This window comes from Cygnus olor, chromosome 3 (assembly GCF_009769625.2).
Source record: "Cygnus olor isolate bCygOlo1 chromosome 3, bCygOlo1.pri.v2, whole genome shotgun sequence".
Lineage (NCBI taxonomy): Eukaryota > Metazoa > Chordata > Aves > Anseriformes > Anatidae > Cygnus > Cygnus olor.
The window spans coordinates 118,467,961-118,493,831 of NC_049171.1; the positions used below are offsets into that span (position 1 = coordinate 118,467,961).

General features: G+C 42.2%; 1 long non-coding RNA gene across 2 annotated transcripts in view; it reads left to right on the forward strand.

Moving 5' to 3' along the window:
- Positions 1 to 21,447, forward strand: part of LOC121068284 — a 106,007-nt gene extending 84,560 nt beyond the window's left edge. For both annotated transcript variants that reach the window (XR_005818774.1, XR_005818775.1), the window contains 3 exons: positions 16,059 to 16,216; positions 19,622 to 19,690; positions 21,285 to 21,447. This is a non-coding gene — a long non-coding RNA (uncharacterized LOC121068284). The remainder of the gene's footprint in view (positions 1 to 16,058; positions 16,217 to 19,621; positions 19,691 to 21,284) is intronic.
- The last annotated feature ends 4,424 nt before the right edge of the window (positions 21,448 to 25,871 follow it).

Consider the following 25,871-nt stretch of genomic DNA (forward strand, 5'->3'; position numbering starts at 1 on the left):
ATATTTTGGCTTAATCAAGAGGACAATTTTAGATGACGCATAAAGCTATTGATCAGGCTGTAATAAGCAGAGCTTGGAAAAATTTCCTTGTTTTCCCCTCCCCAGTGGTACAAAAGTCTTTAGAACAAATCATCCTTCAGAAACACTACAGAAATCAAAAGATACCATCTACTAAAGTCTCAAAACAGGGCGAAATAACAGAAGCAGCACAGGGATGTGATCACTGAAAGCTTCAGTCTTGTGAAGAAGAAAAAAAAAAGTGTTTGATATTTTCACCTTGGAGCTAGGAAGTTGTTCAAAATACAGATGAAAATCTAACTGGGTAAACTAGATTTTGTTTAAACTGTGTGGAGAAAACAGACTATTTGTGTGATACTGGAACTTTGCAGAAAGATTACTTAGCATTGCTGCGTTTGCTGGTGTTGGCAATCCAGTCTCCCTGCTCTGGAGCCTGAAATCCTCCAACTGGAAGTGTGTGAGATAAGGGGCCCCAGCTGAGGGGCCTCCAGGCTGCAGCCGAGCCTGCTGCTCTCCGACATCGCCCCCAAAAAGCAGCAGATGGGCACACGGGCATTTTGGTTTTGCTTCCCTTTGATTTTCCTCCCGTTGTGTGGAGCCATAGTGATCTTTCTTGCTAGATCTACTTTTATCCATTTCTTTCTGTTGACTCTTGGGAAAGGGGTTCTTGACATCCCTGGTATCAGTTTTAATCTGACAGATTGACAGCTTTTACAGCTGCTATCAGAGCTTCCCTGGCAGGACAAAAGGAGCCTGCACACACAGAAATCTTAGTTCAAGGGTGTAAAAGAGAAAGAAGAGAAGGAAGGAAAGGACAAGAGAGGGCAGAGAGAGAAAGGAAACATTCTCTTTAAAGCAAGGAGGAAGGATAAACTGTTAAAATCAGGCCATACAGCAAAATGTACTTTTGACTATGATGGTGAATAAAAGCCCCTTTTGGAAACTGGGAAATTATTGGAGCTCATTCCAGATTATTTTATTGGAGTATAGAAATAAAAGCCTTGCTAGGAGTGGGTTTTGTACTGTAGCGTCCCAGCTTCAGATTAGCTTCAGTAATCTACTGATTTTCATTACTTTTTTTAATGAACACTGCCTTTAGAGAGAAAAGTATTCCAAATAGCAATTAAACCTTTAACTTACTGTGATGACCAAAAAAAAGTCTGCAAATTATTATTGTTTTTAATAGTTGGCTACCTCTTAGAAATCTTTTTTCCTACAAGTGCCATGGGTTTTGTAAAATATACTGTATCCCTCTCTCTTTTAATTTAAAAGGTAATTTAACAGGTTTCATTTAAACCGTGATATACATGAAGGGATTCGTTTGATGGTTTCTCATAGCTTTATACATAATAAATCCTAAGAATACCTGCAAGACCTTAAGAGCATGTGAGCTATTTTCAGACAGTTTCAAATGGTTTCTCCATGTGAAGACGGAAAAAACAAGAATTACCAACTGTCACAGCATTTCTGCTGCTGGCCTTGGATATTTCTAGAAAGCAAAATACAAAAAGAAAATGAGAAGAATTTTTGAGAGCTGTGTGGTGGCTCTCTGCTCTGCACCTGAAGTGGATGACAGCAAAAACCCAACAGGTCCCGAGAGCTCTCAAAATGTTAACTACATACATAAACATGTATGCATGGTGTACTTTCTAGTAGTATGTATCTGCAAAAGCTGAACAGTTTCTCTACAATGCTGAACTCAGCCAAACTGATGTCTACCTTGCAAACTTACTGCATCCTCAGAAGTATGAAAAATCAAGTGCCCACTAAAACTCTTTGGAAATGCTTCAGGAATTCAACATAATGCTGAAACCCCTTTTTATCTTATTAATTGAACTTAATTCTCTTTAAAGTATTTACTTGGCAAACAGATATATTTTTTTTCTAAATACAGTAATTACTGAATAAGGATAACCTGTGTGTTCCTGCTGTTCCCTAATAGGAATACACATTGAATCATCTGGTTAACCATTTTGTTCAGATGCCAGGATGAGATAGCATATAGTTGAATATCTTGCAGATTAATAAAAAGCTTACACATCCTGCTGACATGTGCAAAATACTTGCAGTGCAAATGTGTGTGAGGAAAATAAAATAAAGCAAAAATAAAGCCATCTGGTGTGTGAACAGCAAAGCTTGTTGAAAAATTGTTTCTGCTCTGAAATGGGCATAAAACAAACAAACAAAACCCCTCCCTGTGATACTAACTTATTTCAGTTGTTTCAGTTTAATAAATATGTTCCATTTTTTTTTCCTCTCCTCCACTGAAACTTAGTTTACAAGATTTAGGAAGGGCAGATGCTTTTAAATGAATAATTCAACCATTTAATTTTCATTGCCATAAAACAGAAGGGTTTTGACCTAAAGAAAACACTTCAGTGCAGGCTCCTTCTCCTGCAAGATTCCTTCAAAAACTGCACAAATCTGGGGAAAGCTTAGATTTAGAGACAGTGGCATTTTCCAATAAAAAAAAAAAAAGAAAAAAAAAGTTTAAAAACACTAAATCTGAAAAATCTCACCTAGCCCTAGCAAAAAGGGTACAAAGGCAACTTCAGTCAGAAGAAAAGCCATAAGTAACATAACATAATCCTGAAATAAAATTCAAATGACTGCCCTAAGGCATGAAACAAGATTGAGCTACAATTATAGAATCAGGCTGTCAATATTTTGATCCTCCAACAATGCAAGTTTACTGAAGAAAATTTTTGTGAGTCTCATTTCACACATCATTGGAGACAATAACAAACATACCATGGGTAAAAACCACTTGATGTTCTAATGCACTAAAACATAAGCTGAAAGTAGCAATGAGACAATTGTACAAAGTCAAATAAAAAAGAGATCCTATTTATGTGCCCATGCCTGGATATTTTCTCAGATGTTGATAATGGGCAATAGTCTTTAAATTTCTATTACTATTAAGGCTTTAAAATTTAAATATCATGGAATTTTTCAAGAAGGGCCGCTCTCAAAACAATCTTTATTCCTTTTTTGTTCTGTTTTGTTTATGTTATTTTACACTTGTATAACATCATTAACATCACTGGACATGTTCTGTAGGACTAAGAAAAGACTCTTTAAATCTGTTCAGATGAAAATGTCTTGAATGTGAGTGATACATTCAGTAAAACATCAGGACCTCAGGTCAAGAAATATGAGTTCTTCAGACATGTCAGATGGGGTACTTATTACAGACTGACCTGCACTGGTCCATCAACTGGCGTTTGCTTTGTCTTCAAGAAACTTGCAAAGTAATGCAGAAGTATATATTTGTGTATGTATGTATGTGTACATTTCTTATGTCTCAGTGTATGTGTATATTTCTTATGTCTCAGTGTATATGTATATTTCTTATGTCTCAAGGGTCATCATGTTGCTGAGGCTGCCAATTAAGAAGTTGTTGTGGTTTAGCCCGGCTGGCAGTCAAACACCACACAGCCGTTCGCTCACCCTCCCCCCTCCCTCTCCGGGATGGGGGAGAGAAACGGGAAAGTGAAGCCTGTGAGTTGAGATAAAGACAGTTTATTAAGACAGGGAAAAGAATAACAACAATAATAATAATAATAATAGTATTAATAGTAATAATGTGTACGAAATAAGTGATGCACAATGCAATTGCTCACCACCCGTTGACCGATGCCCAGCCTATCCCTGAGCAGCCGGCCCCCCCTCCACCCCGGCTAGCCACCCCTATATATTGTTCAGCATGACGTCAGATGGTATGGAATACCCCTTTGGCCAGTTTGGGTCAGCTGTCCTGGGTCTGTCCCCTCCCAGCTTCTGCTGCATCCCTAGCCTGCTCGCTAGCAGGACAGAGAGAGGCTGAAAAGTCCTTGGCTTGGTGTAAGCACTGCTCTACAACAATTAAAACATCAGCATGTTATCAGCGCTCTTCTCATTCTAATCCAAAACATAGCACCCTGCCAGCTACTAGGAGGAAAATTAACTCTGTCCTAACTGAAACCAGGACAGATATCCACCCCTTATTCCATACCATTTATGTCATGCTCAGGTTACACTCTTTCCAATACCTTCTAATTAATCACCATTTTCATCTATGATATATAGCAACCATGGTAGCGATGACATACAGTGTTATATGATAATTAACATATTATAATTCAACTCATGGGCTATTCTCGCCCAGTATTAGGTCCCCTTGAGGTACACACCGGACCTCCCCATTCTCTTGCATTACCCACCAAGTGCATCCAGGTCCCCGAGCAAAAGCAATCCCACGAATGGGCTTGCCTTTTCCTGAGGCGGGAGTAGCCCAGACTGTCTTACCCAGCATGTTTCTTACGTGCACTACAGGAACTTTATCCCCTTCTACAGTGCGTAACAGGTTTGATTGGGCAGGTCCAGCTCGGTTGGCAGATCCTCTAGTATTGACTAACCAGGTGGCCTTTGCCAGATGTGTTTCCCAATTTTTGAATGTCCCAGCACCCATTGCTTTCAGTGTAGTCTTTAACAGTCCATTGTATCGTTCAACTTTCCCGGAGGCTGGTGCATGATAAGGGATGTGATACACCCACTCAATACCATGTTCTTTGGCCCAAGTGTCTATAAGGTTGTTTCGGAAATGAGTCCCATTGGCTGACTCAATTCTTTCTGGGGTGCCATGTCGCCATAGGACTTGCTTTTCAAGGCCCAGGATAGTGTTCCGGGCGGTGGCATGGGGCACAGGATATGTTTCCAGCCATCCGGTGGTTGCTTCCACCATTGTAAGTACGTGGCGCTTGCCGTTGCGGGTTTGGGGGAGTGTGACGTAATCAATCTGCCAGGCCTCTCCATATTTGTATTTCAGCCATCGTCCTCCATACCAGAGAGGCTTTGACCGTTTGGCTTGTTTAATTGCAGCACATGTTTCACAATCATGAATAACCTGTGCTATAGTGTCCATGGTCAGGTCCACCCCTCGGTCACGAGCCCATCTGTATGTTGCATCTCTACCTTGATGGCCTGAGGTGTCATGGGCCCATCGGGCTATAAATAATTCACCTTTATGTTGCCAGTCCAGGTCCACCTAAGCCACTTCAATCTTAGCAGCCTGATCCACCTGCTGGTTGTTTTGATGTTCTTCAGTAGCCCGATTCTTGGGCACATGAGCATCTACATGGCGTACCTTTACAACCAGGTTCTCTACCCGGGCAGCAATATCTTGCCACAATGCAGCAGCCCAGATGGGTTTGCCCCGGCGTTCCCAGTTGTTCTGCTTCCATTGTTGTAGCCACCCCCACAGGGCATTTGCTACCATCCATGAATCAGTACAGAGATAGAGAACTGGCCACTTTTCTCGTTCAGCAATATCTAAGGCCAGCTGAACGGCTTTCACTTCTGCAAACTGACTCGATTCACCTTCTCCCTCAGCAGCTTCTGCAACTCGTCGTGTAGGACTCCATACAGCAGCTTTCCATCTCCGATGCTTTCCCACAATACGACAGGACCCATCAGTGAACAGGGCATATTTCTTCTCATTTTCTGGTAGCTTGTTGTACAGTGGGGCTTCTTCAGCACGGACCACCTCCTCCTCTGACGATATCCCAAAGTACTTGCCTTCTGGCCAGTCCATAATCACTTCCAGGATTCCTGGGCGACTGGGGTTTCCTATTCGAGCCCGCTGAGTAATCAGTGCAACCCACTTGCTCCATGTAGCATCAGTTGCATGATGTGTAGAGGGGACCCTTCCTCTGAACATCCAACCCAGTACCAGCAGTCGGGGTGCCAGGAGGAGCTGCGCTTCAGTACCGACCACTTCCGAAGCAGATCGAACTCCCTCATATGCTGCCAATATCTCCTTTTCGGTTGGAGTATAGCAGGCCTCAGATCCTCTGTATCCCCGACTCCAAAACCCCAGGGGTCGACCTCGAGTTTCCCCAGGTTCTTTCTGCCTGAGGCTCCAGGTGGGGCCATTCTCCCCGGCTGCGGTTTAGAGCACATTCTTTACATCTGGTCCTGTTCGGACTGGCCCAAGGGCTACTGCATGAACTATTTCCTGTTTAATTTGTTCAAAGGCTTGTCGTTGCTCAGGGCCCCATTCAAAAGCATTCTTCTTACGAGTTACTTGGTAGAGCGGGTTTACAATCAGACTGTAATTTGGAATATGCATTCTCCAAAACCCCACGACACCTAGGAAAGTTTGTGTTTCCTTCTTGCTAGTTGGTGGAGACATAGCTGTTATTTTGTTGATCACATCCATTGGGATTTGACGACGTCCATCTTGCCATTTTATTCCTAAAAACTGGATCTCTCGTACAGGTCCTTTAACTTTATTTTGTTTTATGGCAAAACCGGCCTTCAGAAGGATTTGGACTATTTTCTTCCCTTTCTCGAAAACTTCCTCTGCAGTGTCACCCCACACAATGATGTCATCGATGTACTGCAGGTGTTCAGGAGCCTCCCCCTGCTCCAGCGCAGACTGGATCAGACCATGGCAAATGGTAGGGCTATGTTTCCACCCCTGGGGCAGCCGATTCCAAGTATATTGGACTCCCCTCCAAGTGAAAGCAAACTGTGGCCTGCACTCTGCTGCTAGAGGGATGGAGAAAAATGCATTAGCAATATCAATTGTGGCATACCACTTGGCTGCCTTTGATTCCAGTTCGTACTGGAGTTCTAGCATGTCCGGCACTGCAGCACTCAGTGGTGGCGTGACTTCGTTCAGGCCACGATAGTCCACTGTTAGTCTCCCACTCACCATTAGACTTTCGCACTGGCCATATGGGACTATTAAAAGGTGAATGGGTCTTGCTGATCACTCCTTGGCTCTCCAGTTGACGAATTAGCTCGTGGATGGGAATCAGGGAGTCTCGGTTGGTGCGATATTGCCGCCGGTGCACAGTTGTGGTAGCGATTGGCACTTGCTGTTCTTCAACCCTCAGCAACCCCACAACAGAAGGGTCCTCTGAGAGACCGGGCAAGGTAGACAACTGTTTAATGTCCTCTGTCTCTAAGGCAGCTATGCCAAAAGCCCAGCGGAACCCTTTTGGGTCCTTGAAATATCCTCTTCTAAGATAGTCTATGCCAAGGATGCACGGAGCATCCGGGCCAGTCACAATACGGTGCTTTTGCCACTCATTTCCGGTTAGACTCACTTCAGCTTCCAATACAGTTAACTGCTGGGATCCCCCTGTCACGCCATAAATACAGATGGGCTCTGGCCCTTTACAGCTTGATGGCATTAGAGTACATTGTGCACCGGTGTCTACTAGAGCCTTATACTTCTGTGCGTCAGACGTGCCAGGCCATCGAATCCACACAGTCCAATAAACTCGGTTGTCCCTTTCCTCCCCCTGGCTGGAGGCAGGGCCCCTCCAGTCCTGGTCAGAATCTTCATTTCTGTGTTTAAAAGACTGCCTGCTAGAAGTTGGAGCAGCAAACTTTTCAGAGAACCCCTTTCTCCCGATTGTTTTCTTTTGCAACTCACGTACCCGTGCCTCTAGGGTCTCAGTAGATTTTCCATCCCATTTTCTCATGTCCTCTCCATGGTCACGTAGGTAAAACCACAGGGTGGTGCGGGGTGTGTACCCACCATATTGTTTTCTTTGCATGGATGCACGTTTACCCCTAATAGCCGAGACGCTGGTTTGTACAGGTGGGGAAGAAAATACACTCTCTTTAAGTTGCTGGACCTCTTCAAAAAGTTTCTCCAAAGTATTCTCTTTTAGTTGGTGGCCACTGGTTCGTTCAGGTGGGGGGGAACATAAATTCTCTTTAAGTTGGTGGACCTCTTCAATAAGTTTCTCCAAAGTATTCTCTTTTAGTTGGTGGCCACTGGTTTGTTCAGGTGGGGGGGAAGATAAATTCTCTTTAAGTTGGTGGAACTCTTCAGAGAGTTTCTCCACAGCCGAGACGCAGGCCTGTAGGGAAGAGGAGAGATTTCCTTCGTACTCCCGGAGTTGTTTAGCCATGTCACCCACTGTGGGATCTTCACCGTTTTTCCAGGTTATTATTGCCAATGTGCTGGCCCATGTTGATGGTGCATTCCGTACAAACTTCCGCCATATGGGTCGAGTACACTGGACTTCATCTGGATCTGCGGATGTTTGTGCATCGTCTAAGTCCTTATAAATTACTTCCCGTACGGCTAATTCCCTCAGGTACTGAATTCCCTTCTCCATGGTGGTCCACTTGACTGGTACACATACAAGTTCTTCCTTGTAGGGATACCTTCCCTTCACAGCTAACAGGAGACGCCTCCAGAGGCTGTGAGATCGTGCTCCATCTCCAATTGCTTTGTCAATGCTTGCATCTCTAGCAAGGGATCCCAACCGCTTGGCTTCCCTGCCCTCTAATTTCACACCATTGGCTCCAGTGTCCCAGCACCGGAGCAGCCAGGTGACAAGCTGTTCACCTATACAGCGACCAAAATCTTTTCGCACATCTCGTAGCTCACGCTGGTATAGGGTTCGGGTAGTTACTGTTGACTTACTGACATCCTCATCCTCATCTTCATCCTCCTGCACACTTGATGGCCCAGCCTCGTCTTCTCCAGACCCAGACTTAGCAGAAGACTTTCTGCGTTCTGAACGACCTGCGTCTCTATACCATTTTTTCACCTTTTCTACAGGGGCAACTTGCACTGCTACAGCTCGCCTCTCCGACCCAGCCACAGGGTCTGCCACAGGGGTTGGAGTACCCTCTGCAGGGTCAACTTGCACTGCTACAGTTCGTTTCTCTGACCCAGCCACAGGGTCTGCCACAGGGGTTGGAGTACCCTCTGCAGGGGCAACTTGCACTGCTACAGTTCGTTTCTCTGACCCAGCCACAGGAGTGGGAATGGCTGCGGGAGCTGGAGCCGGGACGGCTGCGGGAGCTGGAGCCGGAATGGCTGCGGGACCTGGAGCCGGGACGGCTGCGGGAGCTGGAACGGCTGCGGGAGCTGGAGCCGGAATGGCTGCGGGAGCTGGAGCCGGGACGGCTGCGGGAGCTGGAACGGCTGCGGGAGCTGGAACGGCTGTGGGATCTGGAGCCGGGACAGCTGCGGGAGCTGGAGCCGGAACGGCTGCGGGAGCTGGAGCCGGGACGGCTGCGGGAGCTGGAACGGCTGCGGGAGCTGGAATGGCTGCGGGAGCTGGAGCCGGGACAGCTGCGGGAGCTGGAGCTGGAACGGCTGCGGGAGCTGGAGCTGGAACGGCTGCGGGAGCTGGTACGGCTGCGGGAGCTGGAGCTGGGACAGCTGCGGGAGCTGGAGCTGGAACGGCTGCGGGAGCTGGAGCCGGAACGGCCGCAGGGTCTGTCACTAGGTTGATAGTAGCATCAACTGCAGCTCGATAGGCACAAGCCAGACCCCAGCACGCCACAGTGATTTGTGTCACTTTGGAACTGCCAGAGTCATGACACCTTTTTTTCAAGCATTCTACCAGTTTTTTAGGATTTTGCAGTTGTTCAGGGGTGAATGTCCAAAACACTGGAGGTGCCCACTGCCCTAGAAACCTGCCCATATCCTCCCACACTCCCTGCCACTCGCAAATATCCCGCCTCAAGACAGATCTCCGGATGAGATTCCTAAGTAGTTGTTTAACCTTAAACAAAACCTGAAGCGCATTCAGGAGACATAACAACAAGAACATGCTGGTCTGAGTATCCCAAGGATATTCAACATCTTGGAGAGCTACCGTAACTAGCTCGGGGGATAAGAGGGTGGTGAAGGAGGAAGGGAGAGTGAACAGGTAGGAAAAAATATCTTCCCCTGTCCCCTCCAGAGACTGACTCCCTGATGAAAAAAGGCAATAGGTGTAATTGCTAATAGTTTCTGAGATATGGTTTCCGAAGTATAGAGTCGACGACAGTGCTGAGTACAAATACCAGGTTAGAGTCATGACCAGATACTTCATCATTTCATAAGCCATCGTTACACCACACAGTACCATAACAATCTTAAACCAGGGCCCGGAAAGGATAAACAGCACGACAGGGAGCACATACAGAAAGTAACTTGCTATAAAACTCAATTTGGGAAACAGGCACAGCAGACTTGAGATTAAGGCAATCAACATTGTGACTAGCAACTATTAAGCAGGTCGAATACTTATACCAATTTTAGTTTAACACACTCTGGTCAAATCTGTCGATATCTCAACCCTTCGAGCCCCACGTTGGGCGCCAAATCGACTGTTGTGGTTTAGCCCGGCTGGCAGTCAAACACCACACAGCCGTTCGCTCACCCTCCCCCCTCCCTCTCCGGGATGGGGGAGAGAAACGGGAAAGTGAAGCCTGTGAGTTGAGATAAAGACAGTTTATTAAGACAGGGAAAAGAATAACAACAATAATAATAATAATAATAGTATTAATAGTAATAATGTGTACGAAATAAGTGATGCACAATGCAATTGCTCACCACCCGTTGACCGATGCCCAGCCTATCCCTGAGCAGCCGGCCCCCCTCCACCCCGGCTAGCCACCCCTATATATTGTTCAGCATGACATCAGATGGTATGGAATACCCCTTTGGCCAGTTTGGGTCAGCTGTCCTGGGTCTGTCCCCTCCCAGCTTCTGCTGCATCCCTAGCCTGCTCGCTAGCAGGACAGAGAGAGGCTGAAAAGTCCTTGGCTTGGTGTAAGCACTGCTCTACAACAATTAAAACATCAGCATGTTATCAGCGCTCTTCTCATTCTAATCCAAAACATAGCACCCTGCCAGCTACTAGGAGGAAAATTAACTCTGTCCTAACTGAAACCAGGACAGAAGTCAACACTAGAATCACAGAATGGTTTGGGTTGGAAGGGACCTTAAGGAACATCTGGTTTCAGCCCCAACTGATGTGGGTATCCACTTGCTGGCTCTTCCATTTCTCTCTGCCTACTACACGTAAGAAATACTTTGAAAAATTCTTTGTCCTTGCTGATCTTAATGGAATTCATACTTAAAGGAGAAAACTCAGTATCCCACTGCCATTTAGCTCTGTTTTCAATTTTGTGTGTTCAGTGTCAACTCACAAAGTTATTGATTAAATAGCATGAGATTTTTGAAGTCCAATAAAAACTCAATATTCTTTTCCAGCTATTGTTCTACACAGTCCAAATATTCTTGATTTGTTTATGGCAATTCTGTGGTGAGGAAGATCAGAAGCACTACAATAGCTGGCCAAAAGCTACCTGGTTTTAGAAATGTAACATTACTCTGAATTCCCCAGTTGGAGCGTAGCACATTTCTGTAAGTGCACATTGACAATATAACCAAATATTTCTCTTCCTCTTAAAAGTCACCTGTACAATACCAATCCTCAGGTATTCAATTCCACAGTTTCTGAATATTCATCTGGAGAGAATTTCAGTTTTTATACATGATAAAGAATTTGTTCTTCCCTTTCCTGAAGTATTCTCCTTGACCCATGACCCAACACTGTTTAATCTTTATCAAATTGAATTTCTGTTGTATTAGGAAAGGAACGTTTTTACATCTTTTAGTGCTTGTATTGATAAAAGCAGAGTTCTGTGTTATCTTGCAGTCTTTTGAACTCTCACGCTGTCACATTTTTTTACTAGATTATTGTGGTATCCCTGGGAGAGCTTGAGATAGGGCTATATAAGGCAACATGATGAAAAAGCAGCATGGTACTGAGCCATGCTCAGCTGGCTTCCCAGCTGCTGAGCCTCTGCCATAGAGACTTGGATCCAATTTAAAAAAGGATTTAGTATCCTACAGAGAGGCACAAAGAACGTTACCTTCCTAAAACGTCAGTTAAGGTGTTTGGGGCCCTTCCCACCCACTCAACAAGCTGTTGACCTGCTGTCGTCCCTTATAAATGGGACTTTACTAGAGTGATGGTTTAACAGAAGAGGGAGTTGTTGAATCTTTCAGTGGAGTTACTTGTGTGAGAGACTGTTCACCTGTTCAGCTGTAGAAAGTTAAAGCCCTGCATCCATGACAGTCCACGCTGCCAGAGATCATAGCGAAGTGGTTACTGTAGGTGCTGTGATCAGATGGCAGAATCGGGTATGCACACACACATCAGCAGCTTTGCTTACTGCACTTACTACTTTAAACCAATGACCAATGCCAGCTTGCAATGAGACCCTTGATTTTAAATTGGAGTGAAGGAAGTGGACAGAAGATGGCAGTAACTTTGTAAATTAACATAACTTCGTAATAGCCTAAAAAAACTAATTCACTGTCTCATTAAAGCAAATATTATACCTATCTTTATTCAGGAAAGTAATTAACTGGTTTAAAGATTAGCATGCCCTTAAACATACTTGCAAATCAGAGTATACAAATCATAAAGATTAGCGATCATCACACTAGATTAGGCGATGGATTGCAAATCAGAAAAATAGATAGTAGGTCCACAGTGTTATGTCAAGAAAAGGAAATAATACTATGATTGACACACCCAGCTAAAACTGAAAGAGCTCGGTTTTAATCTGAGTCACAATGAACTGCTCACGAATGCTCTAAAGACTGATAGTTATTCATAAAAATTATTTAGGAGAAATTTTGTAGAACAAATGTGCTAGAGAAAATCTAAACTGCTGATGGTCAGTTCTGGAGTAGAAACTGCCAAAACTTGCTAAATTATTCACTAGCCATTGTTTGTTCAGCTCAGTGTATTACAAAAGTTATTGATTAGGTAGTTTATAGTATTTGGATGTATTTACAGAAATGTGTTTCTTTTCCCTCCTTTTATTTTGTAGTATATTGTGGTGGTTTGTTTTTGTTTTTGTTTTTCCAAAAATGCACAGGGATTAAATCATGTGTTATTTATAACATGCTTAGTGCTCAGATAGTAAGCTAATGGGGATGGTGTAGTTAGAGAAGTCTCTAACCTTTTCAGTATTGCACTTCACTATTCCAAAATGAGCAGTTTATGTCTGAATAAAATACCGTGGATAATGACAGAAAAGCAAAGCAAAATGCCCAGTCATAATATATATGAAAGACTAAAAGCACATCTGTCAAGCTCCCTTTTATTTGAAAAGCATGTTGTTTTTTTTTCTTCAGCACATCAGAGCTTCCCCAAATGGAATCCAATAGTTTACTACTCTACAGTAGCACAAATTCTTGACTTCTCTGAATTGGGCAATTTTACATGTAATGTATCATAAATACTTGAAAGTCAGTTTAGCATCTGCAGAGGAATGCCATTAGTCGTTAATGTATTAATCTCTATAGCAAGTGATCAGAAGATACTGTCTACGTAAATGTATCATATCGACCTGAACTTCAGTGTTCAGGGGGATATTTCCTGCAGCACGGAGCAGACATCTGGACCCCTTTAGCTGCCAGCTGAACCACTGCATGATGTGATAGCTGCACTGCTGCAGTGGCAGCACTGGCGTTGCTTTTGGAGCACTGCACTCAAAACTCAAAGTTTTGCCACAGGGATGGGAGATCTGCTTCCAACAACATAAAAGACAACATGTAAATGCAAATTTCAAAATGTACAAAAATGCAAGATTCCTGGGCAGCACTCACTGAGATCAAGGAAGAGACAGAAGCGGGGCAAAAAATCTCACCCAACACACTTGCAGATTAGCCTCTTCTAGAAGTGGCGAGAAAAATATGACAAAGAATATTCAACCTTTAGTGACTCTGACTTGAAATAGATTTGTAAACCTCTTGGAAGGAAAAGGAGAGTTTAAGACTGGAAGGAAATGCTGTGACAGTTACCTGAATAAAAAGTCCTAAGCTCTCATCTAGTGTTTTCCACATCAAACAATTTGTGGCTGTTAACCTGCTGGGTTTTCTTTCTGTGATGCTTGTGCTAAGGGGCTTTTGACCCCTCTTCTGTAACAGCCTCCACAGTTAACACATTTAGGCACAATGGAGGCCAGGAGCTCATTCTTCCATCTTGATATGAAGACTGTAAATGATGAAATAGCCACCTAAAACGTGTGTCTGTTGCTCCAAGTCAATAATTTCCTCAACTGAAAATTTTACCTTCTTATTTGGATTTGTATGTTCCTATTTCATATATAATGTGTTGGTATGAAGAATTTGTGGCTTCCTTTAATTCTTGCAAATACTCAGTGCGTTTGAGAAATAAACTGATGTTCACTCTGAAGTATGAAAAATACTGGTATTTAAATACAATGGGTTTAAGTATCTCCTCCTCGATTTATGGACTTCCTTGAATTTCCCGCTATGATTAATAAGAAGATGTAGACAATAACTTTTTTTTAAAAAAAGGCAATGAAAGAAATTTCACTTTGTGCTATTTGTCTTTTATATTTGACATACTCTGATAGTTTAGTGCTCTGTAAAGTTTTTTTGAAACTTTTAATGACAGCAGTGTCAATACCACTCAGGAGAAATACTGGCAGTGCTGGTAAACAAATATTTAAGGGAACTTGATAAATGCAGTCACTGCTATATAAAACTCCTTCCTTCCTTCAGCAGTTTCTTCTCTTAACTGTCTGTCCTCTTCTGTTATTTTGCTTGTCTTCCAAACATCAATGTTGAGGCCAAGATGTCCACCGTCTCCCCAGAATGACAGCAGCCTTAACAGAAACTCCTGCAGGGCAGTGCTAATGGCTGTCTTAGACCTTTCCACTTGCTTTTAACCTTTCTCCTAAGTTACAAAAATGGCAACAAGAAAAATCCTGGGTGTAATTACAAATCTGTCTCAATCTTGTTACTGCATTTGAGGCTTCTTTTCTAATCTGCTGTTGATGAGCCATAGGGGCTTTTCCACGGGGCTGCATTGAGTGGAGTAGGTTGGTAAACTGAATTCAGCTCTATGAAATGATACTGATGCTAGTATAAGTTCTCAACTTTTAGAAAATCTCTTGGGCTGATTGAAAAGACTTTGGGTAAGCACCGAGCCTTGTGACCATTATTGCTCTTAGGGCAGTAACTGGCAGCTACACTTCCCAGTGCTTTACCTATTAAAGCTAGTTCCACCATAGGGAAGAGGAGCTAAAGGGGTGACTTTTCTATTTGGTAATCCTAAATAGCTCCTTTTTTCTATCTAGCTGCATCAGTGTTCAAACATTGTTTGTAACTAAGTGAATTAAACAGTGCAGTGGGTTGTTTCGTGTAAAGATTGCAAATGGGCAGGTTAAACTTTGCATATACAATAATAAACCATGGAGTGGTCTTGTTTGCACATAGACATTGGAAGGGAAACATCACGATCCTCATGACCACAAAGCTATGTCAGAATCTGCCGAGATTGAAAACAAATCAAAAAAAGGTTTGTCTGGTATAACTGGCTTGTTTTGCTTTCCTTTATTGTGGTTTGGTTGGTATGCACATTACTCCCATCTTCATGAAAGAGATGGATACATCCTGCCTTCTTTCGAAACAGCCAGAGGCAAGGGAAGGAAAATGTTTTTGTGCCACAGGTCACACTCTCTGAGATAAGGCCTGCTCAAAGGAGTGTGGCACCCATGGGTTCTTCCAGAGCTTTATTTTTTTTAGTGGGTGAACTGTCCTTCCCTGAACAGCGCAGTGCCTCTGCTCCCCCTGCCTAAGAACACAAAAATCTCTAATTTTGAGTAAGCTTTCAAAATAAAATTTCTTAGTGATGCCAGAAATGTTGTCCAGGTGCTTAGTTACCTGCCTGTTTCTAGCATCATTTACTATTGCAGGTGAGTAAGGCATCTCAGCCAGAGATACTCCACTGCTATTAGGTCAGTTTTGGAAGTTCATAATCAGTATAAATTATAGCAAGTTTTTTCACATTATTATTAATTGCAGTGTAACAAGGGCAGTGCAAATACACTTTCTGTAGCAATATTCACAAGCAACCTTTCTTCACAGGAACACTTTTGCCTCCTCTTTTTCAAGATGTGTATGGATTTTGTTACGCTTAAAACTAATAATGTTTTTGATTCCTTATCATCAGAAGGTTATTACAAGCTTGACATTTCCACTCTGTTTATAGCCAAAGCATAAGAAAAATTATTTCTATGTGATGTCTGTGGTTACTGTGCCACTGCAATACAAATCCAGGAGGTTTAAGAAAGATGCAGCTGAGTTGAACATATTCTTTCTACAGTTAGATCTGGGGTTTGTGTGCCTTTCTGGTTTAAAGTTTTTATTTTTCTGGTTCTAATGTGGGGCCTTATGTTTTCTCCTTTTCTTCTGCATAAAGGGTGGAAGCACAGAGAAAAGTCAGACAAGATAAAAGACGGTTGGGCAAGGTCAGTGAATTTGAAGAAGGAACCAGGGCAATGCCAGGAGTTTGCAGTGCTCATCTGCTGGGGACTGGTGGAAGAGATTTTGAATGTAGGTGAAGTCACCTCACATATGGTAAGTATTTTAGAAAAAATGGAGTAGAGCATAACAGAATCCTTTTTTTATTTGGGTGGAAGTCTTTGATTTTTTTCTTAACCATCAAACTGAAAAACAGCTGCTCAGTTAACTCTAGCCAGAATGTAACTCCCCGCCTTTTTGCAGGGTGTGCTGCTAAACAGGTAGTGTCTGCAGAGCATTTGTTGTTGCTGCGTACTGTCATTATAGAAGAACTCACATGAGTGGGAATGAATGCAATTGTGTGTTCAGCAGTGGTGGCGTTGGGGCATCTTGGGTTAAAGGCGCAAGGTTAAGCATGGTGACTGCCAAAAACATGCAGTTTTTCTTTGGAATGCTTGAAGTAATTAAAAGTCTGATTTTTCAGTGGTGCACTGTGGATACTGTGTGTAGACTCAGTGAAATTTGTCAGATTTCAGGTAACATTTATAAAGCTTCAAAGGGCCAGGGCATTCTTTGAAACTACTCATGGGAGGAGTAGTCCTTCCACATAGCCACGAAAAATGAGAATTCCCACAATCTCTTCCTTGCAGGAACCTGCTCTAGTCTGAATACTGACCTGCTTTTGGAACATATGAAAGCTTTTTTTTTTTTTTTTTAATAAATACAGACATAATATTTGTGTTATTTTACCATCTTCTACATCTCTAAAAGCTTCCTGACTTTATCATAATACTGTTTCTGGATTTGGCCCATATGTGAAATCAAAAGCAGAGAAATTCCTTTAGAGTGTGGATGAAATCTCAGACCATGGGTGTGGAAGTATGACCTTAGCTATGACTGTGATGTTAAATAACCACCGATAAACTATTTGTGTGGCTGTGGATCATCACGCAAGATGTGCAAGTGGCAGACTAAACTGTTCCCAAAAAACTGTGACTGTCTGCCCAGCCAATGTATATTGTCATGACAATTATTTGCAAAATAATTGAAGCTAGTTTCTGTATAACTTCTGTGAGTTTCCTTGTTATCAGCCACATATGCTTGATGCCTAACATTTGAATCTTTAAAAGGTTTTGAAGCTTTTATTTTCTACAGCTATCACAGGCTGACAAGAGTCACTGTGGCAGCAACAGGAAAGTGTTTGGGGTCAGTCTAAGGAGAGGGAGAAAAGCTGGAGGAAGGTGATGATGAAACTAGGGCATTTGTGGCCCTTTCTAGGAGTAGGGGCTCATGTCACTTTTCTGGTTGCTTTGTGAGGGCTATTAAATTGTAATGCCAAAGCCTTTTCCATCAGTGGCCTAAAAGTAATGCATATTTGAGTACTGCAGATTATTTAGACAGTAGCTTCGTAGTTTGTGTCTGCTCAGGCATCAGCTGCAAGGAAAATGCACAGTTATGCTCACCCAGATGGATAGATAGCTTGTGACTAAAGTGTCTGATCAACAAGGCTTATGTTTGAGATCTAGCATTGTGAATTTGAGCTGCTTTCAAAGTAGCTGCAGGAATTAAGCAGAAATTATTTCTAATAAGAAACTGCAATTGGTTTCTTGCTCCCTTTCAAACTGAAAAAGACACAAAATCAATCAAAACTCAGGGTAAATTATTCACCTGACTTTAGCAAAGAAATAAACCTGGCAATAAAAGGCCCTTCATTGTGAGAGGTAGCAGAGCCCACACAGCAAATGGGGCTGTAGAAAGTGCGGCTGAGCAGCCTCCTCCAGTTTGTGTCTCTGCTCTAGCCATATTCCTGCTGGGCATTTGCAATTTTCCAGGTTGTGCACAAATAAAACACTGCATTCAAATGTGGGGGAAAGACATAGGCAGGCAACACCAACATGTCACACCCAGTTTTAAAGTCCAAGGTACCATTTTGCATTAAGAGAATAATGAATCTTTCAGGTGAACAAATATTCAAGTCCTGGAGCAATACACTGAGACAGAGGTTTAATGAACTCTTTAGGGGTGTTTTTTCAGCTCATGTAAATTAGCACAGGAAAAAAAAAAAAAAGCCAGCAAAAAAGTTGCCCTGGCTTTACAGAACTACACAGTAATGATCTCTCCCTGTTCTGCTGGGGAGCTTTTATCCTCAAACGCTGTGTTCCATGTGGATTATCTTGATGGTTTTTTTTCCCCATTTAACACAGGAGATAAAGACTCTGGCCTCTGTATTTAACTGTAGCATTTTCTATCAGAAAATAAGGCAATACTTTCTAAGGGTAGCTCATGCATTGAACTCAGCTGTCAAAGCTACTCATGCTGCCTTGGGTAATTGGCTACTCACAAATCTTTATCTAAAGTATAAAGTAAATAACTACCAAAAAGCCTAACCTAAACTGAAGCTGTAAATTATCCCACAAATTCCTTTTACTGCTGTTTTGCTTGGATTTACTCAACCTATAAATCAGAACTGAACAAGACTTTCACAGAATGATGGCCACAAGGATCTTTATGAGGTCTACAGCCATAAATTTTGAAGCTGAAGAGGCTGAACCAGGAACCATCTGAGCTCTCCTTTCCGCACAGTTTGTATGCTCGCTTGCTCACTCGCTTCTGCCGGCTTCCTCAGCATTACTCAAAATGCATTCTGCCTCACCATTTAGAAACTTCTGTAATGTTTTGGTTTTCGTTTTTAAAATGGGTAGGGTGGTAGGAGATTGAGAGGTGCCCAGCTTTCTCTACAATGAGCGGTTGTTAGAGCAACCACCCAAACCACAGGAAGGCAGGATTTGGCTTCCTCTTGAGCTCATGTGGTTTGGATTGGCATTTTCAGCTGCCCAGAGAGCTGCTGGAAAGTAGCGCTGTTAAAGAAATACGAGTTTCATGGTTCAGGAAGAGCAAAGGAAGCAATGGCTGAAAGAAGAGTTGTGGGGATTTTACAAGAAATAATACTTGGCTCAGGGACGGGAAGTCAGAACGATGGAGGCCTTGCTGTCTCCTGCTGTCTCCTACTGAACATTTTCAGGGATCATTCTATCCCCCAAACTGATAAACTATGGGAAACAGATGTTTAGGTTTTAAATATTATATAAATTTGGCATAGCTGAATTAATGGTTCCAGCTCTGAAAGCTGCTGTTTTACTGTACCACTCAGTAAGCTTGGTGCTCACTTATCATGAATCTGATTAAAATCCACATCTCCGAGTCTGACAAACCAAGTCATAAAATCCTGGGGCAATGGGGATTGCCTCTCAGAGTTAACTGTAGCTCCTAGGTGCTGTTTCAGCCTGCAAGGCAGAAGAAATTTTGAAATAAAGACGCGTTTATCTGTCTTCCTGTCCTTGCTGCTGTTGGTTAAATGTGTTGGTCTGTTTGCCTGTGGAGCTGTGCTGCAGAGGTAACATCGGGGGCTATGCTATTTATTTACTTCTGTGCCCTGTTCTCAAATCCACAACATTCCTGTAAATGTGTGGCATGGCTTTTGTCTGAATAACATGTATTAATTTCTTTATCTGAATACCGTAGAAATGAACAATACAACACTGCCAAGATTTACTGCACAGAGCTCAACTGCTGGGTGGAGGATAGCTGCAGGTAAGAGTAAGTCCTTGTCAGAATATTTCTGAATTTTTGAAACACTGCATTGTGCCTGTTTTCTCTGTTTGGGAAGTAGGTCAAGGAGTTTGTTTTCTGGCATTTTCCCCTCTGTACTTATCTGTTACATCTTTGCAGTCAGACTCTTCTTTAAAGTATGCACCTATTAACAGTTCTGGTCTTTTGTTCTTACATTACACTAACATTTGGAGAACAGCATCCTGGGATTAAGTCCTGAATATGCATTTCAATAATATTGCCTGAAGATGAATTTCAGAAAACTCATATTTTTCTGGACTAGAGTGCCTTTTTCTTTACTGCTGCTGTTCTGTAAATGCCACTTTTTTACTTTTGTCTTGCAGTTAAGCAAGACTTTGCCATTTATACTAGTAATAGCAGCTTCTTAGACAAATTCACCCACTTTAGGCAACAAACATTTCATAATATCCACAGAGAAGACAAAATAACTGGACTTTACCATTTAAACTAGGGTTGGATTCTGCCTCCCAGTATTCAAAGTGTATCTTCCTTAAATGGAGAATATATTTTAGATATCAATGAAATTACAATACTGACTCTTTCGTTTGACACTAGTTTCTAGTGTTTCTTGTTGCTAAGGCGGAACCATTTAGACCACGGTTCCTAATCTTGGTCACAGTCTCCAAATTCTACTGTGATGAACATGTTCGTTTTCCATGCCTCTCTCATGCCATGACAGTCTCCATCTCTAGTGTATAGCATTATATTAGCATTAAATGTAAATGATGTGAGTTATTATAGCTAAAGCATGAAAAGAAGTAGCTGGTATTTAACTTTCTACATTAAGGACAGAGCACATTCCTCTGTCCTAAATGTAGAAAAGCCAAAACATTTTATATAGTCTTTCCTGTCTGTTAAGTACTTTTGGCTAATGTTCTGCATTTTTCCTTTTGTTTGGTGCTAAATCCCCTTGCACAGCAAGCCTGTTCAGTCTGTGTCATCTGTTAATTTTGATAGCCATACTCCCTAATACAGATAGCTGAGAAGTTATGTTGCCCCTATATAAAGCCAACGCCTATCAACACCTGAAATGTGTTGCTATCATTTCTTATGCTGTAAATACTTCAGAACGTATTTTGCCTTTTATTTTCCCTGTATGCTACAGATCTGGTATCCCTGCTCTTTTACAAGTCACTTCAGTTGGAGCGTTTGCTCTTGCAGCTCAAATATCAGCAAAGCAATCAGGTGTTGTGGTCTCAGTCTCCAGCCCTGTTACAAATTCCCCTATGAACTTGACCAAATCACTTCATCTTTCAGTGTCCCACTTGCAAGCTGGGAAATGGCATCTCACAAATGGAAGACTCCTTTTTATCATTGTGCTTTTTATCTTTTCAAAACAGTGTGTGTTACCTTTGCTGAATTATAAGCTAGAGTTTATCTGTTTAAAAGCAGTAATCATAGACCCCAAAATTGGTTGTGACCTTCACAGTCTGCTGTGATGCAGTACAGTTGGACAGGCCAAAACTGCTCATGTTTTTTTAGAATTTCCTATAGAATTGGTTCTCATATTCACCTCCTTGGCTTATTTCAATTTTTTTTCTTTGTTTTTCATCAGTGACAGGACTAATGCAAATCACATCAGGGCATTCTGTGGACCAGTATTTGATGCCACAGCCACCATGCTGCAGCTCTGCTGGATGATGCTGTACATCTCCGTCCCTGCCATCCGATTCCAAGTGCTCACTGCGGTGTTCAACAGAAGGGCTTGTTAGAAAAAAAAGGTAAGTCATGACCAGCTATCTGTGCCGTGGTCCGATCAGCAAAGTGAGGAGAAAATTGTTTCTTTCCTCCTGTTCTTCTCCTATTCTTCAAATGTTTGAAGTTGAATAAGGGTTTTTTGTTGTTTGTTTTGGTTGTTTTGGTTTTGGGGTGTGTTTTTTTTGGCTTGTGACAGTGCCACTGACTTTAGAGAGGCTTGTGCCTGTACAGGACTGTAGGAAAAGGAGTCTCTTACTCTTTCCTAATGCAGTCTCTGCACAATGGGGTGTTGAAAATCCCATATTGCTTTAGATCTTATCTAAAATTAATGTTCTTTATTCTTTAATTTAGCCCCTTTATGGCAGCAGCTGGTGCTAGTTGTTCACATGCATTACCTTCTTAGCTCTGTCTCTCCTGGATTTAAATTGACTTTCTTTTGGCACATGCACTTTTTCAGCAAGCCTCACTTACCTGTCACCTCACAGTGTGTGCTGGGATAGAACCAGTCTGAGCTCCCTGAATATGGGAGCAGCAGTTTGAAGTGCACATGAAGTGGTACATTGGTATGGGAGCTCCTAAGGGAAACTTGAGCATTTACATCAAAGACAGTCTCTCTGTCCTCACCTTCCTCAAAAGAATTGAACATTTGTCATGTAGAAGGAATTTTTAAGCATTTTTTAAAGCCTGGTGAGGGTAGGGTGATACTTTTTTTCATCTCTGTAGAAGAATCAGGAACGTTGTTACATCCTTTTCCCCATAAACGCATATTGAGGGTCAGATGCTGATTTGTGACATTTGATCCCCCAGTCTCTGCGGAGTTGTTTAAGGCAAGGCCCATGTGGACAGATCCAGTACAGAGGAGACCCAGGCTCCTCAGACAGCAGGAGAGGCTGGCTCACAAGTAACCATGGCAACGAAGCTGTCACTGTGAGCATCAGGACATTTATATACCAAAAAGTAAAGAAGCCCAACAACACACAGTAGCACTGCAGCTCATTTGGAGATCTGTCCCTCAGTTTTGTTCCTTACAGATGCTGACAGCTGTGGCTATCAGATGTAGGTAGGAATATTTTTCCCTGCTCTGTCTGCAGCATCAGCAGCATAAATTGTTCCTGGTGGTGAGTGCAATGGCTTCCAATTAAAAGAGGATATTGGAATTCCAAGTTATACAAACACTGAAGACAATTCTGTATTCACGTTAAAAAATTCATCTATCACACACTTCCAGAAGCAGTGTGCTCACATCAGTATTTATAACATTCAGCTCTGTGGTTTCACAAAAGAGCCATTAATACAGCATATCAACTCTGGTGACAAGTTACATTTTATTGCTGTCAACAAACAAAGATGTTCCTTCTTTCTCTGCAAACTCCTGTTTTTTTTCTTCTTTTAATCAAACATTAGTTTTGAGTTTTGAAGGATATGTGTGGATGTTGTTTTCCAATATTTTCTAGAAGGCTACTAGAGAAATGACAGAGAGAGCTCATAGGAGCTTACAGAAGACATTGATTAATATTATCCTATGAGGTTAATAAAGATTTTGGTATAAGTTCTTTGCTTGGGATGGAACTCAGCTAATTTCTAAAAAGGACCAGGGAACCAATACTCTGTTCAGAAGGGGCAAGTCTCTGAAATAAATACTCAGCTCTGAAAACACCTCAGAATATTGATGACTGCACCCCAGTTCTGATTTAGATGAATTTGTACTTTGTGATAGAGTAACAGGGACAGGGAGCAGCAGATCTGCATCATCATATTTATTAATCTACTGGCACCACATCAGGTTACATGATTTAGGCACTTCGTATTTTCAGTTATCACTAGCCTGAGCCAGTGGGTGTCCTCAAAGTGGATTGCCTCCTGAGAGCAGGTCAGCTCCGCTGCAACACCTACTGCTCTCTTCACCTCTCAGCTCCGCAGCTTTAGGCACGATCTTTTGGGAGTTCTCTGCCAAAAATACTGGCAGCACCTCACTGAGTTCAGAGATTGGATCCACTGTAAGAGCAGTGTCACTGCTTATTTTTCTTTTCTGCTAGTTAGTCTCCTGAGAGGAGTATCAGTGCATATAGAAGTCAGATATTTAAAATAAGTGGCTTTGCAAACGCAGTTTAAAAAAAAAGAATTGCTTATGGGCGTTGGAACAAACAGGCTTCAATCATTTTATTTAGATTTAAGCAGTCTGTACTAAAAAAGCTGTCCAGATTGTTAATTGAACTCATAACTGTGTAACTATTACCTGCTAATATTCAATTTTTAAAACCACTTAAAATCATATAAACAAGCTCAGTTCCCAGAACTATCCAGTTTAGTCGACTGTGCCTTACCATTACAGAGTTGACTCTTGCAGTCCTTACACATCTGTCCAGCTGCCAGAATCATTGCAGCAAGTCAAATGACCTGCATGCATCTGCCATTACTCCTTTATATGTCCCCAGAGGCTCAGTGGGACCACGGAAATAAACCTCCAGGACACACTGTACCACCACGTTCAGTTACATTTATTCTGCTTAGAGTATAGATATCTGCACACAGAGCAGAGGAAGGGTTCATTTGCTTCATAACTTGTGTTGCTAAAGTGATCATTCTGTTTCTTCCCAGTTTTGTCTCTTGCTATTCTGGATGGGACAGCAGAATTCGAGCTACTCTATATAATTTCACTTTTCAGTTGAGCTGGTTTTGAACCTGGGAGGACTTAGGGGGAAAAAAAAAATCCTTTTTTAGCAGATCGCCATGTTTGTGTGCTGTTTTCAGCGGAGTCTGTACTCCTCAGGTTCAGGCTAGCTTTTTGTCTGGCTGTATGCTGTGCCAGCATGAGACCGGCTTTAGGCTCTTTCTTTCTTTGAGTGCTCTCACTAGCTATTGATTGTTATTATCAGATGAACAGTACATTTTCAGCAGTGGATGCTCTGCTCCCCAGCAGCTCATCAGGAAAAAATAATTTTTTGTATCTATTTGGTCCCATTTCAGTAAAATTAGTGGGGTTGTTGCCAATGGCTGTAGTGAGGTCCAGATGCAGATTTTCTGTTAAGGACAGAGGTAAATATCCCAGTAATTTTCAGCTTTAAAATGCAAAGAAGAGGCCATGAATGCAAAGTTCCGTCAGCCTCTGTTCCTGTCAAAACCAAGACACATGACATGGTTTGGAAAGAACCTGCTGTAAAGTTCAGTCAAGTAGAACTCTCGCAAAATCTGGAAGATTCACTTCCAACCTTCAATTCAGTTGGAACCATCATTACAAGGTGCAGGATAAGCTGGTTGTCTAAATTCATCAGCATGTTCAGGGTTGCTCAGATCCAAGGTATTTTGTAGTAGAACACCTCATGCTTCTCTCTTTTTTTTTTTTTAAATTTAATTTCCTTCATCATTCTGTTGTGTGGTCCATTTCTCCTATTATTGGAAAACAAGCGGAGAAATGGATGTCTAGAGATCACCAAAATTACCATGACAGGTATCCTGATGGGAAAAGTAATCAGTCTCAGCTGTGTAACCTCATTTGGGTACCTCATTTGAAGGTCATCACTTTGAGTCTCTCTGCATATTATGCTGTGACCAAAGTAAAGGAAAAAAAAAAAAGTAAGGAATAGGATCAAATCTGCATCTCATTCCATAATGCTTACCAAAACCAAGATCTGAAAGCTGTTCATATACAAACTATGGAGCAGCTGTAATTTGTGTGGGCTGGAGACCTATCTGAAAACATGAGCTGTCGTTCAGGCTAGCACAAACTGAAGGCAGCTCAGCGGTTCAGCTGCTCTGGGACAGTGTAGTCCAACTCCAGTTGACTTTAAATATGGAACTGGTGACCTCCCTAAAATGCAGTTGAAATCCCAGCTTTACTGAGGTCAATAATAAAAACTCCCGCTGAATTTTAAAGAGACTGGGATTTGGTAGCTAGTGCCCAATATGTTAAGACTCATGAATCAAGAAAACAGCAAGGGGAAGTAGTTTCAAAATATTCACTGTATATTCTCAGTGAGCAGTACTGAGAAATGTTGTATTTATGCATTTCGACTAGATCTGCCATTGAGTATTTCAGCTATCAATGTGAAGAAAAATTTGAAGTAACCTACCAACAAAGTCATTTTGAAGCTTTTTTTTTTTTCGCATCTGGATTTATAAAAGAGTGTGGCTTAAGCTTTGACTCAGGTAGCAAATCCATTTCCATGTCCCAAATGGCAATGCCATCACGGTAATGTGACCATGAAGGACAGTGTGAATTTTAAGGCTTGTGCAGGTGGAGGGAAATCAGCAGGTTGCAATAATCAACACGTGGCATCACAAGTGAATCCAGTTTCTTTCACAACTTCTAGTGTGTGGTCTGCGTTTCACTGAGAATTTTACTTGTTCACGTGGACAGCAGGTACTTAGTTGGGATGAAAATATTTTAAGGCCAGTGAGAACTTTTTAGCAAATCCCCGTCCCATGTATTTTTTTGCTAACTCCT